The sequence below is a fragment of the Alligator mississippiensis genome, chromosome 11 (genome assembly GCF_030867095.1).
Source record: "Alligator mississippiensis isolate rAllMis1 chromosome 11, rAllMis1, whole genome shotgun sequence".
In the NCBI taxonomy this organism is placed as follows: Eukaryota; Metazoa; Chordata; order Crocodylia; family Alligatoridae; genus Alligator; species Alligator mississippiensis.
Window position 1 is genome coordinate 2,541,686 of NC_081834.1, and position 17,399 is coordinate 2,559,084.

Genomic DNA, 17,399 nt, shown 5'->3' on the forward strand with positions numbered 1-17,399 from the left:
TGCTTGGCTCTGTGGATGTATCTGCAGGAGCTTAATACAGACTCCTTAAAATTACCCGCGCGGCGCTATGGACTGGCCTGCTTGCCTTATCACAGAAGATGATGAGGGTGGGAAGGGACTTCAGGGGGTCACATCCAGTCCGACGTGTGTGTCCACATCCTTTCTGTAGTGGGTGCCCACAGCTGGACACAGGACTCCAGATGTGGCCTCCCCAGTGCAGAATAGAGGGGAAGGATCGCTGCCCTCCATCTGCTGGCACTGCTCCTATCAATGCAGCCCAGGATGCCGCCAGCCTTCTTGGCACCAAGGGCACACTGCTCCAGAGACCAGGGTTCAAACTCCCAACTGAGTGTGTTAGGTGATTCCAGCCAGGCTCTCCCTTGAGCAGCCATGCAATTTGGGACAGTGGCTAATTGCTACCTACCTAAGGGCACTTATACATGTGACGGACCTCTGCTCTGACACGGGCTAATTAGCGTGCATCAGAGCAGACTCAATTAACTGAGTCTGCTGCAAGTCGGCTGGAGCGTGCTAATTAGCACGCTCCAGCAGACTCCACATCACGTGTATTTAGCGTTTCAAAATGGCAGCAAGGGTGCTTTAACTAACTTCAGTTAAAGCACCCTGGCCACCATTTTGAATTGTGGGCGCTGAATATACGTGACTCTGAGGAAGCTTTAATTAGAGCGGCTCTAATTAAAGCACCCGCCTCAGCCCCGGAGCATGTGTATAGATGCCTTAAGAGGAATCCAGGCCTGGATAGGAGAGCAGGATTAAATCACAGTGGCTTTGTGCTAGATCCAAAGCCACTGCAATCTGCAGAGAGGGGACTTCAGCGGGCCCATGTCTGGCTCCAAATACTACAATTCGCTCACGGTCACTGAATTCCCAATGCAAAAGAAACCCTGGACGTCCCAATAACCGACCCTGTCCAGGGTTCAGCATACATGTAATAAATATCTTGGCACTGTCGCTCTGGCAGCAAACGATCCTTTTAAACACTGAAGGCCTGAAAGCTCCCAACAATATGGAGATGGGTTGTTGGACTCCTAGAAACTGTGTGCATTAGGAAGATTTTCCCTATAATTTCCCATCATTCTTAGTAGCGGTCGAACTCCATCGACAGCACGTAATTAGTACATCAATTATTTTTGTGAAGAACTGCAGGCTTGTTTGCTTTTTGCAAACATTTTCTAAGAGCTTCTTCCTTTTTTTTTTTTTTTTTTTTAAGTTGAATCATTAATTGACATTTTTTATCCAGAAGGACAGCTTCCAGGGTGGGTTCCCCCCACCCCATTAAAAGGGCGATAAAATAGCTTTGTGTTGAGACCAAAGTAACTTGGACATTTCAGTTTCTTTTTGGAAGAGCTTTGCCCTGCACACCCAATTTCTAACTGGCCTCCACGAGCGGAGATATGGTTTAGACGCCCGGCCCAGGAAGGTCTCGCCGACCTTGCCGCAAGCGCACATTTATCACCCGTTTGGATTTACGAGTAATCGCTGACTTCAGAATTACAGGCCTGTCTCCTAGCACTGTTTCTTGATGACATGCTTCTCTCTTTCTACCTTTCGGTGTGAAAACGAGCTTTGGTAGGAGCTGCTTTTTTAGCATGGAGGTAAGAAGCAGAGACCTGCCCTTTGGCACGCTCCGTTTGTTCGGCTGCTGCATTTGCCTCCGTTGAGAGATGATTTAGTTGGGTTTGTTCCACTTCTGTCAATAAAGCAGCCGCTCCTCTCTGAGCACTAAAATAATGTTCTGCAGAATAAAAGAGTGAGGGTGCCTCTTCTTGCAGGATCAGGGTCCATCAGTGGCTGAACGGGACGATGCATTTGATGGGAAAGATAATGAGGGATATTCCACTCCAGCAACGCTCGCCCTAGACTGCAAGGGTCAATGATACAATGCATTGCCCTTGTTTTTAATATTTAAACTGGGAAGCAGAAGTGCTCCATTACAAGGTACGCGGTGTACCAAACTTGAGAGCGATTAGTCAGAAAAGTTAATTATTCATCATATTGTTAAGAAGAAAGGTGATAAATGACTTAAACTATAAGCCTTTTAGTGCAAGGCTCATGCTAATAAAAGGCTACAGATTGGCTCGCCGATGCCTGCCCTCTCACCTGAGAAGCAATGATGAGATCTGCAGAACAAGCAGCTTTACGCGGCGCTGACCCGCTTGCCAAACGCCAGCTCCAAAATGTTCGGTGGGGTGATTCTCACAGGGCATGGAAACCCAGATGCCTTTTTCCAATTGGCTAATCATTGACTTTTTACAGGGGGAAAAAAAAAGGAAAACCTCATTGCTGCTGCCAAGCTTCTTCTATATAAGGCAAGGTGAGATCCCTCTAAACCCAACCCCACGTGCTGCAAGTGCACATAACTGCAGGCATGAGCTGCAGGCTTCAGTGGAGGAACGTATGTCCTGGGATCAAAACGGTAAGTTTAATTGCCCATTTTTTTCATCTTTGGAGCCAAAGGAATGGAAACATGTACGGTTTCCGTACAAGTGTTGGGCTGACCAAAAGGACAGTGCAAAATGTATGACAACCTGCCCTGCCCCCTCTCCTAAGCCTCTCGAGATCAAGGGATCGTTTAAATCTCCCATTTCCAGCACTGAAATGGGAAGTGGTGGTGCGGCGGCTGGCATCATGAGAAGTCGGCGATAGGTCTCTTACGAGGCCCGTGCCTTTTCCTGGCCCTGTCTCCAGTTCCACCCTGACCTCAAAGGACCGGTCCCCGGGAGCCGCAGATGCCGTCTAGAATAACAGGTCACTTTTCGGTTGGGTCCTAGAAGGGCAGTAACTGGAAACCGCTGTAAAATATTGATCAAGGGAACACATTTCGGGAGTGAAACGCACCAGGTCCCTTGCAGGGAGGCTCGATTGCCACCCAGGTGCTCCTCATCTAAGCCCCACCGTAGGAAGCATCATGTGAGACGGGGATTCAAAATCGACTCGGGTCAATAGGTTTCTCTACAGGTCTACAGCCTATTTTAGAAGCTTTAAATTATGCACGGACCTGGAGAGGGTTTCCCCCCCGCAAGGCTTCAGCCGTATCTACCTTTACGGATACAATGACGGAAAACGTGCTCCTGGAAACCAACGGGCCTGCTCCTCCTCTCTCTCGCTCTCTGGGTTTTTTTTAATGAACGAGTTCTACCCTCGGTTATAAAAGGAGAAATACAACCTCATCTCCCAAACCTCCGAGATGAAAGAGATAAATGGGCAGCATTTTGCAGCTGTGTGATACCACGCGCTTGGTGGGGAAAGGCAAGCGATGTGGAGACGCGTGCCAGCTTTCACAGGTGCGGAGGGTCACCTTGCGCTCCACGAGACGCTCGCGTGCCTTGAAAGATGCAGCCCCTTCCCCGTCAGCGCCGCTCGCTGAATCGCGTCCCGCGCTGGGCATGGAAACCATCTCCCTGATTTAAACCACGTGCTGCTCCAGGAGTCGGTCCCCTGGAGCCGGTGAGACCTTGTGTGGGAAGGGGCATACTAAGGTGTTCATGAAGCGCTACCTGGGGCTCATCTGAATGACTTCGGCCCAAAACTCGCCGTTTAGCCACAACAGGCCTACGAGTAAAACCTCATGGTTCATTATGCCAGAGCTGAAGCCTGGATAAGACCACACACGCTAGAGCGGCAGCAGACAATGCGTTTCTACCCCCTCTCCCCCCGTCTTTCTCTCTTTTTTCCCCACTTTACTTTGTCAACTCTCTTTTCAAATTCTGGTGCCAGGCTGCCCATTTGAATAATCACGGCCGAAGGATTAACACACAGAGAGAAGACACCAGCGTTACTAGCCCCGAGCATTCAAACGTACAAGCTGGGCCCCTGGAACGATAGATTGGCATAAAAACCCATCAGATTTAAAAAATGAAATGCACTGGGGTCTTTTTATTTCCCTCTGGTTTTTGAGCCCTCAATGGCCACTTAGGGCTTGTTTTCAATCTCTTCTCTTCGTTCACGGGGACCGGATTGACTTTTCTTTTAAAGAAAGCTGGGATTCTCACACTTTCACGTGACTCCAGGAGCCAGACATTTTTTTTGTTGGGGGGTGGAATAAAGCTGAGGATAAAATCATGAGATTTATAGAATCATAGAAAAAGAGGGCTGGAAGGGACCTCAGGAGGCCACATGGAGTCCAACCATCTTGCTTCAAGCCGGATCAGCCCTATCTGAGCCACCCTAGACAAGTGTGGCTCAGACCACGCAACCCAACCATGGTGCCCCAAAATGCCACGAGCACCCTCGCTTGGCTCAGGCCAAGCTGGGGGATGAGGACACTGTCATGCTTGGCCAGGCAGAGTCTGTTGGGCTGATATCTCTTGAGCCAAGTCATATTCCAGCATCGTCACCCAATATACAATATGACCAGTTCTGTCCCCAAGTCTGTGCCGAGCCACCTTGAAATGAATGGGGCCCGGGCTGGTCTGCCTGGATTATTTTGCAGGATCTGTGACCAGGAACCTCTAAGGGTTGTGCGCACAGCTCAGTTACAATGGATCTGCTGGGACTCATGATTATATCTGGCTTGAGACTCCTCCTGACCTAGACTGGTCAAGGTGGTCCTTACCTGTATTATTTGGCATTCAACGGTGTCTTGTATCATCAGCTGAGATGAGGGTCAGGCGCTGCGTAAACTCAAAGCAACAGGTATTTTCTACCCCAAATCTTTTCTAGCATAAGGATCGGCATTAGCAGCGACTTGAGCCCTGGTCACCAGAGCTACAGGCCTGCGTCCCCCCAACTGGAGCCAGACCATTTCTCACTGGGCCCTCACCTTGCACCGCGCACGGCTTTGTCACATGGGGCATGGTGACGGTGAGGCGGTCACGACACGGCGAGTGACACAAAAGCCGCCTCATCGAGCGCTTGGATCGAGCAGCTGTTCCTCGCTGGCGTCTCGTCTATTCTCGGAGCCATCTCCTGTCAGCTCAGATCCTGGATCGTTCTCCGCCGACGCGCATCCATGTCAGGTTGGAGTGACGCTTCTTAAAATAGCAGCCGAGCCTTAATGGCAGCTGATTTGCATTCAAGTCATTTGCATAAATAATCAGGCAGTCATAGCGTGGGCCTACAGATCATGGCTGGGACTGGCTGGGGAACCAAGCGCGGGGTCACCAAATGCGCCGCGCGGTTAGACTGAACGAGTAATAACTTGACGCGTAGACCCAAGCCATGACAAATCGTACAACAGGATGTCATGTTGACACTGACTGACAAATGCCTTTGGGAGACTGACAAGAATCGCAGCTGTGCCTGTATCCTCTGATTGCTAGCAGCAAGCGGCACATTGCTGGTAAAGCTGGTGGAGGCTGCTGTTGTCTTATAATTAGACTGCAAACTAGGATGAGGTTTTGGAAGCGTGAGATTCTCCAGAAAAAGAATTTGGAGACTTCCAAGCAAAGCAAAGTCACCGATGCTGTCACAACTAAGGACCAAGCAAGTTGCAGCAAGGGAAGTTGAGGTTGGATATTAGGAAGAACTTGCTTATTAGGAGGGTAGTGAAGCACTGGAGCAGGTTACCCAAAGTGGTGGTGGGGTCTCCATCCTTGGAGGTGTTGAAGACCTGGCTAGACAAAGCCTGGGCTGGGATGATGCAGTTGGGGCTGGTCCTGCTTGACACTGGGTTGGACTAGATGTGACCTCCTGAGCTCCCTTCAATCCTCGTTTTCTATGATCCTGTGACCGTCTTCTCCAATGGGCGCATGGCCAATGTGAACCCTAGTGTTACTCAAGTCTCTCTTGAGCATAGCTTCATAGATCTTAAGGCTAATTATAATATTCTAACTTGATTCCCTGTGTAACAGAGGCCAGAAAACCTCACCTAGTGAGCCTTTAACTTCGGGTTGAGCCAGTGCTGAGTTTAGGAAGACATCCAATTTTGTTTCAAAGACATCACAGGGCGGAGAGTCCACCCTCCCCTCAGGTGAGCTGCTCCAACAACCAGTCTCAATTACCTTCACCCTTAGCAGCCTGCACTTTGTTCCTCAGCTGAATGAGTCTAGCTTCTGTTTCTGACCCCTGCTGAATTAAAAAACACCCGGCTTTGCAACCACTAAGAAGTCTCCCACTGTCAGAGAGGACTCCCCCTGGTAAGTACTGAGAGATCGTGATGAAGTCACCTTTTAAACTTCCCTTAGATACACTAGATGGATCGAGCTTCTTAAGTGTCTCTCAGCCTCCAATCACGCTCAGAGCTCCCCTTTGAACACTTTCCACGTTTCAGCATTCATGCTGAGATGCGACCCCAGGACCGGACACAGGATTCCAGCAATGGGCCAACTGATGCCACATACCGAGGTAAACGCTACCTTTTTTGCTCCTACAGGTATCCTCTGTCATGAACTGCCACAATTTTTCTGCAACTATCTAGTTGGTCTAATAAAAGACATTGCCTCTCCCCCAGGAGTTTTGTCTGCCTATGCCTCTAAACCAACACGGCTACAACAAATATCCCTGCCAAGGGCAGTGCACTGTGAGCTCGTATTCAGCTGGTTACCTGCCACGATCCCTAAATCCTTTCTAATGTCATAGATTCAATGTCTCTGCATTGCATCCTGTAAGTGGGACCCACTATCTTTGCTCCTAAGACTTGACATCTGGCTGCTGCAAAACACACGCGAGATCACCGCGCCGAGTATTGTTGCTTGGCCCATGCGGTTGTCCTGTGCTCTGAGTTATTTACTGCTCTTCCAATTTGTGTGTCGTCTGCAGTTTTTACCATCAATGATTTTACAATTTCCTCCAAATCAATGATAAAACTATTGACCAGCATAAAACATTTATGTAAAGACACCACAGTTCCTCCCGCCCCTCACCGGAGGATTCTTGTCCATTCACAATTACTTTCATGATCTATCAGTTCATCAGTTCTTAATCCATTTCATATGATGGGCATTGATTTTACCTGTTTTTTTAAAAAGGATGTATATAGAGAATTTAATTAGAAATGGGTGAGATTTTTCACCTAAAACATTTTTTTGGTGAAAAACGGAACTGCCGCAACACTCAGACACTTCGCAACTCAGTGCCAAAGATGCCAAATAAGAAAAAAAAATGCAAAGAACATTTCACAACATAGGAAATAAAGCTTTTTCTAAAGTTATCAAGTAAAACATCATTTTCCTTTAGAAAAAGGAAATTCTGTCGTCTTTAGAAAAGGGAATTCTTTAGAAAAAGGAATTCCAAAATTCTCTTAACATTTAGTTAAAAAGATTTTTTTAAATGTACAAGGGATTCACATTACACAAAAAAAGGTTTTGTTTTGGGTTGAACGTAACTTTTTTGTTTGTTTGGTACATTTAATTTCTTTTATTGGTTGATTCACAGGGAAAAAAAATTGAGTGAGATTAGATCTTAAGTTTCTCTCCCCACAAGCGCTCCCGGAAAACCAAAAAGCTCCATTGCTCCCATAGGTGTAGTTTGGACGACTGGTCAGTCATCAGCTTAGTTAATATGTCTCTGTGCTGGGACCAGTGTGTAGGGCCCTGCTGGGAAGGGGCTCTGACAGACGAGATGGTAAAATGCATGTCGAAGAACTCAGCCTAGGAAAGCCAGGATGTATTTTGGTCACTTATTGCTCTGATTCCTCTTGCTCAGAGCGTGCAGGACCCCATGAATTTATCCCCTACCCCTCCTTCTCCTCCCCATGACACTACACCAGATTTTGGCCATCGAGCCCTACCTTTCTCTTGGCTGCATCACTGTGGGACTTATTAGCAACTGCGAATGATGGCATTTATGCCTGGCTGGAGTGTCAGCCCCATCTGACTGTGTGTCAAAGCCATTCAGGGCTCCAGCTAAAAAGAGACCTGACTTTCACTCAGTAAGCAGAAGTCGATCCCCCTGCTTTGCCATGAGGTTCTCCAAGGCTCAAACCTGCCATACTGTGCAAAGCAAGGCGCTGCTGAACATGCCAGGGGAGCTACTGGACTATACAGTGCCGTATGGGTTAAGGGCGTTGCAGTGCCAGTGAATTCTGCATTGGATATTGCTGGAGAGGTTTGGGTTGGTCTGAGAGGGGAGGGCGAGGCTGCTCCTTGCCTGGTCTCTCACCTGGAGAAGCAGAGGTGCCTGCAGGCACAAACCAAACCACCCCAGAAACTCCTACATGCAGGAACACAGGCCTGGAAGACCACGTCTCTCTTTCCAAGCCCGGGTCTGCCACTAAGGAAATCTTTGCTCCCTCTCGACACGCACCCAAGCCTGGTAAACATCCATGGCTCGGAGACCGCTCCGTCTCCAGTGAGAGAGGGAGGGCACGTCTACACGCGCGCGTTTGCTGGGCAGTAAATCTGGTGGCTTACGCCAACTTGAGTGTAAATGTGATACCTGCATCATGGAGGTATCACACTTATGCTGGATTAGTTACTGTGCGGTAACACACGTGTAGACACCTTACTGTGCAGTAACACTGTGTGTGTGGACTAACTCGCGACTAACCTGAGTCCCAAGCCAGTTCACACACAGCGTTAATCCATTTTAAGGCCGGTGTCTATACATGCAGGCATTAAGATGGAGTAACGCTGCGTGTGAACTGATTTGGGACTAAAGTGTAGATGTCTGCACATGTAGACGCCGGCCTATTCCCGCTTACTGTGCAGTAAATTTAAGCCGGTATAAATGCAGGTGTAGACACACCCCAAGAGCAGCAAAGGGGTGCATGTCAAAGCTATCAAATGCTGCCTAATGATCAGTCTAATAGCGATATTAAGCATGAGTGAGTGAAGCCTGTATCCTTGGGGTTGGGCTCGGGGTCAGTTGGAAGGCAGTGCGGACCCGGCCGCAGGGACCTGTGGGCTCTTTGCACCCACTCCCTGGCTCCTGCTGACCCCATTTCTCAGAGGTCCTTTCCTGAACCAGCCCAGCTCCCTCTGGACAGCGGGTCAGGGGTCCATCCCAGCCCTGTGCACAAGGGCTGCTTTGCCGTCTCACGCCTTCAACGAGTAACCAGAAACGGGAGCAGGAGTCTCGAGAAGCAGAGAGGTCACCCGTCACTTCAGGGCACACCCTGGCAGGGTGTGAACAGTAACCTGGAAAGACAGGTGTTAACGTGCAGGCTGGCAACCCCACCAGCCGGGGATCAGGTATGGAGAGCACCCGGCCTGTATCTGGCACATCTCCTGGCTTGCGTTACACATCAGCAATTGCCAGTGAGAAGCAAGGAAGCACCGAGCTCCTAAAGGGCAATGTTTTCATCTGAAACGATTCGAGCAATCACAACAGCAATTAGCAGGAGCGAGGCGCGGAGCCATGACACAACGCTTCAAAGGTGCTTTTTTCTCCTTAAAAATCTGTTTGGCTTTCTCTGACATGCCGGCAGGGAGATGAGGAGGGAAAGGCTCACCGAAACCCAAAGCAGAGGCTGACAGTTCGTTATTTGTGTTGCAGGCACGGCGCGGGGGCTCGGTCAGGGATCACAGCTCGGCTGTGTCGGGCACTACACAACGACGCCGTCAGCAAACCTCTGCCCTGCCTGGGAAAGGCTTTGGGAGGCGACACAACAGGTGAAGCAGAGCAGCAGGCAGGGAGGGCAAGACGGCGGGGAAACCAATTAATTTTGCATGGCAAACTGGCATTTTAGAGGAGATCTCTCCACTGGCTTGGAGTTGTGCTCGCCTTCCATTACTGGGCCAGGCAAAAATAAAAAGAAGTAGGAAGAAAAATGAGAAAGAGATAAGGCTGGGCTATTTCTTTTTTTTATCAAAGTTCACTTTGGGTTTTAACTCCCAGCAGTGGGGCTGCAAAGAGGACGGAGCTGGGCTGGTCTCAGTGGGGGCAGATACAGGACAAGGAGCAACGGGCTCAAGCTGCAGCAAGGGAAGTTGAGGTTGGATATTAGGAAAAACTCTCACGAGGAGGGTGGTGAAGCACTGGAACAGGTTACCTAGAGAGGTGGGGGAGTCTCCATCCTTGGAGGTGTTGAAGACCCGGGTAGACAAAGCCTTGGCTGGGATGATGGAGTTGGGACTGGTCCTGCTTGGACTAGATGTGACCTCCGGAGCGCCCTTCCCGCCCTTATTGTCTATGGTTTGATGATTGGTGACCACCAAAAGCCACCCCAACGTGACACAAGCATGTGAATAAATGTGCAGCCTCAATGAGCGCGCACGTGCTCATCCGCACACAACGCGCTAATAAAGAACTCCTCTAGCAGGCCAAAGTTTTCTTCAGTCCCTCCCCGCCTCACCGTAATTTTATTCATTACAGAGACCAGCATTATAAGCTTTTATCAGCCCTCCAAAATTTATAATGATTCTAGGAGAAATCAAACCCCTTTGAAGTCGAGATTTGCTCTATCTACTGAACAGTTTCTAATTTTCCTGGTGAAGCCGAGAGGATTAATAGACCTCGAGTGTACAGAGTTTAATCAAGCCTTGTGTTGCGTAGGAGTCCTTGCAGAGGCCACAGGGTCACTGAGTGAGAAATAATTTCCCCGGGAAAGAGAAGTGCCTACCTACAGCCGCTGTCTGCTTTATCAATCCCTTTCCTGATGCTTCAGTGCGTTTGCAGGGAAACACTGGCAGCCTTTGCAGCTTCAGCTCCATTTAATGACACAGAGAAAGAGATGGCTTCTGTGGGAATTCTGCTCAATAAACCTTATTCTGTCCATCAGCAGCCTCCAGTCAGGTGTGCACTGACAGCAGCAAGTTTGAAGGCAGCGCTGTGGGCGCGGGGAAGGGAAACGGAGAGATCATTACCATATTTGACAGGCTACAAGCAGCAATTCACAACCTGCCTCCAGTTCTCCTGGCTGCCGACGCTGCGCCTTGATTGTTCAATTATGATTTCCTCTCCCCACCCCCCTTCGCTCCTCATGTCCTTGCCTCATTTTAAGCTAAAATCACCAATGTTTCCCATTTAATTGTTTCAGTGATAAAGAAGGCAGTTCCTATACCTCCCCCAGCATGTTCATTAATTTGTACTGTCTTCCCTGCACATCCTGTCTTGCAAGGGCTGGGGTGAGACTGCCTATACGCCGGGGTAAAAGAAAAATAACAATTAGAACTGACATTTTTTAATGCTGGTTTTGGGGGGGGTTGGCTGACTTTCAGGGGAGGCGTGTATATGGGATGGTTTGGCAGCCAGCTGCGGTAATATGAGTCAGCTAGCTTGTATGGGGTACCAAACTGGTAGCAGAACCAAGCATCCTTCCTGGTGCCGACTGTGCAGGAGCTGAATAATGATATGTCACAGCATGGACAATGCTAATATGCTACCGTGCAGTATTATTAGGCTACTGCACAGTAGCGTCACTAAAAAGGTGTTCGCAGGTACTGCTGCACAGTCGCTCCGGTTACTGCACATTTAATGAATACTGTGCGCGTCTACACAAGACGTTACTGCGCATTTATTTAGTGCTTATACAAGTACTACATGAGACGCTGCTGTGCAGTGGTTACTGCGCATTTATTTAGTGCTTGATAAATGCGCAGCACTAAATACATGCGCAGTAACGTCTCGTGTAGACGTGCCCAGTATTCATTAAATGCGCAGTAACTGGAACGACTGTGCAGCAGTGCCTGCGAACACCTTTTTAAATGTGCAGTAAACGTCTCGTGTAGACGTTACTGCGCATTTCAATGAGGTCTTGTGGAGACATGCCCAGTTTTCATAATCCCCTAAACCCACACCCCGATCCTGCAGCCGAGAGCCCGCGGGTGGGAGGATTTCCGCATCTGTTTCCATCCCTGCCGGCATCAAAGGGCTCTGTGCGAACTGAGGGATTTACCTGCCTATTGTAAACCGCAGACTCGTGGCCAACTTCATGCTAAGAATCATCACATGAAATAACCAGGTCAATAATCAGCGGATAAAGGCACCGCTCTGACTCTCTTCCATGAGAAACCTCAAGCCAGGTCTAAACCCGGCCAGCTCATCTAGCGGAGACGGTGGTCTTGCCAAAACGCATTGCACTTGGGTCTCACCTCTATACTGAAGCGGGGCAAAATCTGTCTGGAAAGCACCCAAGAAATGCGTGCCGGCACCGTGTATATTTTATGAGCGCAACTAAAATAAACACATATCCCACAATTCACCGAGGTTTGTTTTCACCTCGAACTCCGCGGTAAGCCAGATGGCCTGTCTAGGGATGGCTCGTGCCCATGGGTACAGGTCGTTTTTGTTTTTGATGAGGTATGCACATGTGAAACCCTAACATCTGGAGCCACCATGTGTGCATACAGTAGGCCAGCCCGCTTAACCAATCACGGGGCCCCTTGCATCCAAAGCCTCTAAACAACTCTGAGCTAAACAGGATAAATTATTCATGACTGAGTTATTTGTGGTGCAAAGGGTCCATCAGCGACTTTGATTAAAAATCCAATGAGTAATGAATATGCAAAAGTGAGCGACTGCTTGGAGGAACAGATTTGTCAAATTGTCCATACTTCATCCAGATAAAGAAAAACCTCAAGAGGTCCCGAAATTGAAAAACTTACCATCAAATCACAGCATTATCTTAATTATTAAATTCCCTTTGCCATGCGGGTACCTCCCCTGAATGCGAATAGGAAAATATTTGTCCCTGAAATCCGGAGTGAGGGCAGCGAGAAGAGGCGCGCACACAAGAGGAAATGTGATTTTAATTCTCATTGTGACTCCACAGCCATTTAATTATTTTAATTAGGCTTAATTAGTGGTAAATTTACAATGATATGCTTGATACCTGGCATTAAATCTTTCATGCATAAATGTTTTGTTAAAATGAGAAAAAAGGCAAGTGGAATTTTGCCAGCAATTAGTGCTGAATGTTCTAATGAAAGATTACTGCTGCCATGATTCATGATGACAGGCGTAGCAGGGAAGTGGGTTGTGTTTTACTGGGTAGACAATAACTCAGTCACTCTTACCTGCATCCTTGTCATTTTAATACACATCCATTTTTAACAAGGTGCAGCTGCCGCGGCGGATCTGGGTTAAGTTCTCCGCGGCCTTTGCAAGCCGGGGAGGTCAGACAAGCGATGCCTGACGCCGAGAGCTTCGCCGACGTGCTGACGCTTCCTCCCTCCCCGGCCTGTTTCCGAGATCAAGGCTGCACTCAAGGCAGGCGTTTGCAATATTTATCACGCATCTTCCAGCGGCGCGGAGATGCGAGACGTGAGATTGGGCGCGGACGCGGCGGGAGACGCAGCCCCTGCCCTGTCCAACCAGACAAAGCTGATGAGCGAGGAGAGAGAGGGAGTGCCTTTGTCCCCCTAATTCCAGGTTCTGAATGAGGGCGTTTTTACCGGGTTGTTTCTTCAGATGCTGCAGCGAGGAAGGGGACTTTTGAGCTGCTCCAGGAAGGAGAAAGCATCCTCAGTGTGCATGGTCACAGGGGGTGAATGGGGGTTCCTGGGTAGAGCCTAAACCCCATGAAAATGCATGCTCTGACTTCCTGCAGAAGGCAAAGGTCCCATCACAGGGGAAGAAGCTGTAGGGCAGTGGGGTGGAGTGGCTAGAGCAATGGTGGGGTGCTCAGGACACTGGGGCTCAAGCTGCCTCTCCTTATTGTGAACCCATGCACCCCGGACAAGCTCCCGGCCTCTCTGAGCTCCCCCAATGAACCTCCTTGAATGCCCCAGATACTAACTGAGCCTGTCACTGCATTGACAAGACAGGTCGCAGGATCAGTCGTGATTTCTTGCCTCCCATTTTGTCTCTACGGTGCCTGGCCCCCCTGGACCAGCCTCTCCCTATTCCTGAAGAAGGAGGGCTGTGCCCAAAAGATTGCAAAGAGTAATTTTCCCAACTATTTTAGTTGGTCTAATGAAAGATATCACTTCTACACAAAGAACCTGGCCCCTGCATGCACACAAGGCAATGCCCAGGCCATTCAATCCCCTGACGGACGTCATCCTCGACTCCAAGGGACGGCCACCGCCGCTGGTGTAGACGTAGCCGTCGTCTTTCCCCGAGATCTTGCAGCCTTGGTTCAGGAGCTGACGGACGCACTCCCCTTGCAGAGGGGCTGATTCTGCTCTGGCACAGCTCAGCCTTTCCTGACATCAGGCTTCAAAGCACCACTTGTCTCCCACCTCCGTCGCTCGCCCGTGGTGTCTCTTCCAGGAAGACGAGAGCGACGTGCTGCATGCCCCAGCCCCGCGCGCTCCATCGTGTCGTTATCAGCACTTGACCTTGCTTCCAGCTCCTCTCTAGCTGCTCTCAGCTTTGTTGTGATATCTCCATCTCAGCTGCCATTCCTCTGCACCGCGATGGTAATCCAGCCGAACTGCTGAGCTTGATTTAACTCTTCCCCGGCCAGCACGGAGTGTAACGTGCTCTGATGCTGTATTTGCTTCCTGGTAGATAAAACAGCCCACCCAGAGCTTACGCTGCTTCTGGTCCCGGCAACCAGCTTGTCCAGGATAAAATCAAAAGTCTCCACACCGTATTGAAGCAGTTTCCCATCTTAGGCCTTCTTGCTCCGTCTTGCTTTCTGCTTTTTCCTCGCCTCATTTGCAGAGACCAGCTTCTTTAGGTCATTGCCTGTTGTGTCCAATTGCTCGGGAACATGCAACCACGGTCTTCGCACTGATTTTTAGCAGCTTGCCAGGACCTTTACCAATCTCTCCCTTGCAAGGATGGTGCTCTGAATATCTCAGTTGCCATCTGCTCTGGCTCTGGAGCCACCTCTTGCCCACGGCTGAACATGACAAATCCCCAGGACCAGGAGAGAAGGCAACTTGGGGGGCACAAGGGGCCTTTCCTTCTTAAGGACCTGGATCCATACAGGCCCCGGTGGAAATTAGGACAGATTTTTCCCATCTGATGTATGTTTTGTGGCCTACGCGACATTAAGTGGTGCTGTTGGTGGCCCAGTTCAAGGAGGCACCTTGCAAAAAATGCCACCCAGCCAATATACCCAGCCAGTCACCTTATCAGAGACCAGAAATGATAATGAAGACAACTGCACGCTCAAGACATCGACCCCCCTACTTGACGTATGGGATGGTGAGTGGAGGCAAGGCTTGCAGAGGATTCTGGGACATTGCATTTTTCAGTTTTCAATTTGGCATCTTCCAGAAGAAATAAAGGCGACCTAAAACTAAAGCATTTTCACCCAGCTGCCAGCTGCCCCTCTCCTGTCTTCTGGAAGGGCTTGCATTGCTCTGATACCATCTCGATGTAGAGTAACAGCTTCTTACACTGACATTTATTTTTAAATGGTCCTAGCTCTTGGGGAAAATAAGACTTCACAAGAGCATTTTCTGAGTGCTGCCCTCACTCAAAAACACATGTTACATTTAAAAGGAAATAAATATTCCAACTTGATTAAGCTGACAGCATCAACAGAGCACTGGTGATACTGGGTGGGATAAACCAAAAAAACGCCCTAAGAGGTTTAGGAGAAAAATTCACAAAAAAAAGCCCAGCTTTATTATATACCAGGGCACAAGTATCTAAACTCAATTTATTAGGAGTCATCCAAATATTAGTCAAAGTCTGAAGAAGTTAAAATATCCTCTTCCTCGAAGGCATTTATTTCACATAGCCTGATGCTTGCATGTGTGTATTGGAGACAATTCCTGATTGAATAGCCAACCTTACACGACAAACCTTTGAGGACCATTAGCCTTAATCAGGCCCTTGGTGAGCACGTGGAATCCCCCCCACGAGGAATTCTGACATTTGGGGGAAAAAAAAATTCAGCTCCAAAATGATACAGAAAAGTCCAGATCTAGAAGTATTACACAGTAGGGAAATTCTGTTCGGAAACACTGGGATGACTCTGTTGACACACCATCGAAGTGCTCTGCTCTGAAATCCTCTCCATCCCTGCTCCAGCCTGGGCCGCATTGTGGAGGGTGAAGTACACACACAACTAGAGACACAACGTGCCCTAAAGGGCGTACAGGCCACGTAGATGTGACAAAGTGGGGCAGGAGGGCGAACCGAGCACCAAGAGCGAGAATGACTTGGTTCAAGTCATGTAGCAAGTTAGTGACCCTCAGGTCTCTGGGATTCCCTTCCAGCGCTATGGTCACTGGGATCAAGCTGCCTCTCCATGGACGCGTCTACATGTTCATCAATGAACTTTTACTAATACGCATTAAATTTAGTACCCCCACTGGATGGTACTAGAAAGAGGCACATTAGCTTATTTTAATGCGCATTAGTGAACGCACACTTTTTGTGACACTTTAATGCGCATTAAAATAGGCCAATGCACATTAAAGTGCAAGCATAGATGCGCCCAGTGGCGTCCAGGGAGCCATACTAGTTTGCACCAAGTGAAGACGTGGCTCTTAATTCTCCAAGCGCAGTTGCTTTTCTAGCCACAGCCATTTGAGAACGTCACTGTGCTTCCTCTCAAAGACCTGGAGATTGGCCAGGAGGGGTTCACTGAAAAACGGCACGGCCAAAACCTGAGCTATTCTGCCTGAAAACCAGCTTTTCTTGGTTTTCAATATTTCATGGAAAAGTTGGAATTCTCTATGGAAATTTGCAATCTTTTAGGTTGTTTTTTCTTTAATCAAATATCTCATGGAAGCGGACCCCTATTTTCTGACATCCCCCCCCCCCGGCTATAATAATTCTAACAGCATTGCTGAAGCCTTTGAGAGGCCTGAAAGATGATTTAGTTGTCTTATCCAATATCACAATTACAAAATACCGAGGTAGCCACTGATTTTTGGTGTCTGATGGACCATTTTTTGGCCACTGCGCTAGATCAGACATTTCTCCCACCATAGAAAACTGAAACAAAACATTTTTGCTTGGGGTTGCTGATCTTTAAGACTGTCTGCTTGATCATTTGGACTTCCCAAGCGAATCCCTTGCCATGTACAAGTGATGTTAACTGAAAACTGCTTGGTGCTAGATATCATCTGCTTTTGATTCTGCCTCCCCTCCGCCCGTACAGGCTACGGCTGTTGTGGCTGGACAAGTTTACATAATGAAGTATAAAAGTGCCCTCAATGCATCAGAGCCACAAGCCACTGCATCTGAGAAACATTGCTGGAAACATCGTTTAAAAGAGGAAATGGGCAAGGATCATGTTTCTCTGAGCTGCAAATGGCTGCTCTTGGACTTAATGGGACCGCTCCACTCAGACAACTTGGAAGCTGATCAGAGCAGTAAAAACACACGGGGGCTGCCAGAAAACCAGCCACGGCGCAAATGTGCCGCCACCTGCAATAGCTTAGCAATATCTCTGCAGATCGCGCCCAGAATGGGGCAGGTTCAGTCTGGACGGCCAAGGGAGCGACTGATACCCCTCAGTCTGAGGCCAGCAGGTCGGGTCTCGTGACCTCAGAGCCTATTTTGCCCCCCTTGCTGCTCACCCCAGGGGATGGCGAGATATTAGGAAACACGATTTAGAGATACTGCAGAAACATGAAGTAGCCACAGCCACTGCTCGGACACTGGAGGACTCAAAGGGCTGGGAAAGGGGGACAGGGCCAGACACA

The 17,399-nt window shown here is 48.9% G+C and overlaps 1 long non-coding RNA gene across 1 annotated transcript; it reads left to right on the plus strand.

Moving 5' to 3' along the window:
- The first annotated feature begins 2,287 nt into the window (after window positions 1-2,287).
- On the plus strand, window positions 2,288-6,406 carry LOC132243946 (uncharacterized). Its single transcript, XR_009455497.1, has 2 exons — window positions 2,288-2,437; window positions 6,147-6,406. It is a non-coding gene; the product is annotated as an uncharacterized LOC132243946 (long non-coding RNA).
- The last annotated feature ends 10,993 nt before the right edge of the window (window positions 6,407-17,399 follow it).